Here is a 1,823-nt window from a genome sequence, read left to right as displayed (position 1 = left end):
GCCTAGAGGTATCACACAATTGGCTACTTCTTTTTGGTGAAAGAGAGAGCCATGGGCTACCTATTAGGCTTTCTATTCCTTTGTTGTAATTGAAAGGTAAGATTATGCAAGTCCAATTCCTAACCCTAAAATGCAAGTATGAACTAATAACAAGATTGCAGAATTGAACTTAAACAATGGAAAGCTGTAAATACAAAGATAAGACAAGAATGCAAATGCGTACCCGGAGTCAAAATCTGAGTGGAAATGTTCGGGACGGGGGCGCGGGCACCACTTTCCTGATTCTGCACCTAAGACTGCACCTAAGACTGCACCTGAAACTGCTGTTTTGCACTCTGGAAAACTGTCTGAAATGTTGTCTGTCAGGAGGACCAGGGCGCCCAGCGCCTCTGTCCCAGGGACCAGGGCGCCCAGCACCCCTGTCCTGGTAGGACCAGGGTGCCCCACGCCCCTGTCCTAGTCTTTTGCCCTACAATTTGGTGTGGGGTGCTGTCTCGACCTGCTTTTCCCGGATCTGCAACCTGCGACGTCGTCCGAGTCTCGAAACCTGAGTCCCGAAACCTGCACTTATATCTAAAAAAGGTGTTTGGGTGGCTATATAGGGTTTTGCCTTAGTCAAACCCCCGCTTTGGTGATTTCCACCTCCACGAATAGCCAAGTTGTATTGTAAAAGTAATGTGTGTGTAGACCTTGTGTGTGTACAAGATCTAAAATGCAATAAGCAAACTAGAGCAACCTAGGAAGTAAACCCTAATTGCTTGTAGATGATAATGTAAATGCTTTAAATCAAGATGCAAAGTGATCTAAAGCATGAATGTAAGTGACCTAATGAGGCTTATGCAAAGACATGAAAACAACATGAAATCATACCCAACCCCAAGGGAGGGGTACAAGCCAATCTTTAGTCGGTGATCCCTTATTGCTCTTCAATGCCTTCAAAGCCCTAAGTGAATGAATGGATTTGATGAATGCTTGGAGAATGAATGTTGAGAGTAGTTGAAGTCTTCAAAGATCTGCTCTTTTGCTGGATATGAGGTCCCTGAAAACAAAAATCGGATCCCTTCAAATGAAGAAAGAGAGCTCTTATGTATGAAACCCTAGGTCTTAATTCCAACTTTTGGCCGACCTAGAGATTGAATATCCTGCCAATTTCTTGGGGTTAAGCTTTATTTTATGATTGGATCACGCTCCTAAAATTTTGGAAAAAATGTCCGGAACCGTGTGCACTCCGGGCGCCACGGTCCAGACAACTTTTCACCAAATTTTCAGGGCCGTCAGATATGATGATTTTACAGAGAATCCCGAAGTTAGAGGTGATTTCGAGATGTTTTGACCCCCGAAATCAAGCCCCCAAGCTCAGAATAGGGCCTAATTAGGGTTTTTGATTAAGTGATGTATTGGAGGAATAAAATGAAAGGGGCACACTTTAATGAAAGGGCCCGACTTTATGATGTGGAAAATGATGAAATAGATCCTTTAGACCTAATTAATTTGATTAATTAAGTGCTAAAGGGGAAATGTAATGCAAAATGCAATTGCGCCAAGGCGGGTGCTAAACTAGGTGTTAAATTGTATTGCTTTAGCAAGTGCATACAATTTATGACGTTACACTTATAAAAATTTTCTAGGCATCAAAATTGATAAAAATAAATGTTAATTCTTCTTTAAAAGTTCCCTCTAGCATTCCAATGGACCCCTTCATGACCCTTCAAACCTTGAAATTGTGTAATTTAGTTACATTAAACAACCTAGTTTCCTTTAAATTTTGAAATGGAAGTGAAATCTTATTAAATGAAGATTGTATCCTTACAATGCTCCATGAG

The sequence above is a fragment of the Cryptomeria japonica genome, chromosome 7 (genome assembly GCF_030272615.1).
Source record: "Cryptomeria japonica chromosome 7, Sugi_1.0, whole genome shotgun sequence".
NCBI classification, from domain to species: Eukaryota; Viridiplantae; Streptophyta; class Pinopsida; order Cupressales; family Cupressaceae; genus Cryptomeria; species Cryptomeria japonica.
This window is presented reverse-complemented; position numbering follows the sequence as displayed.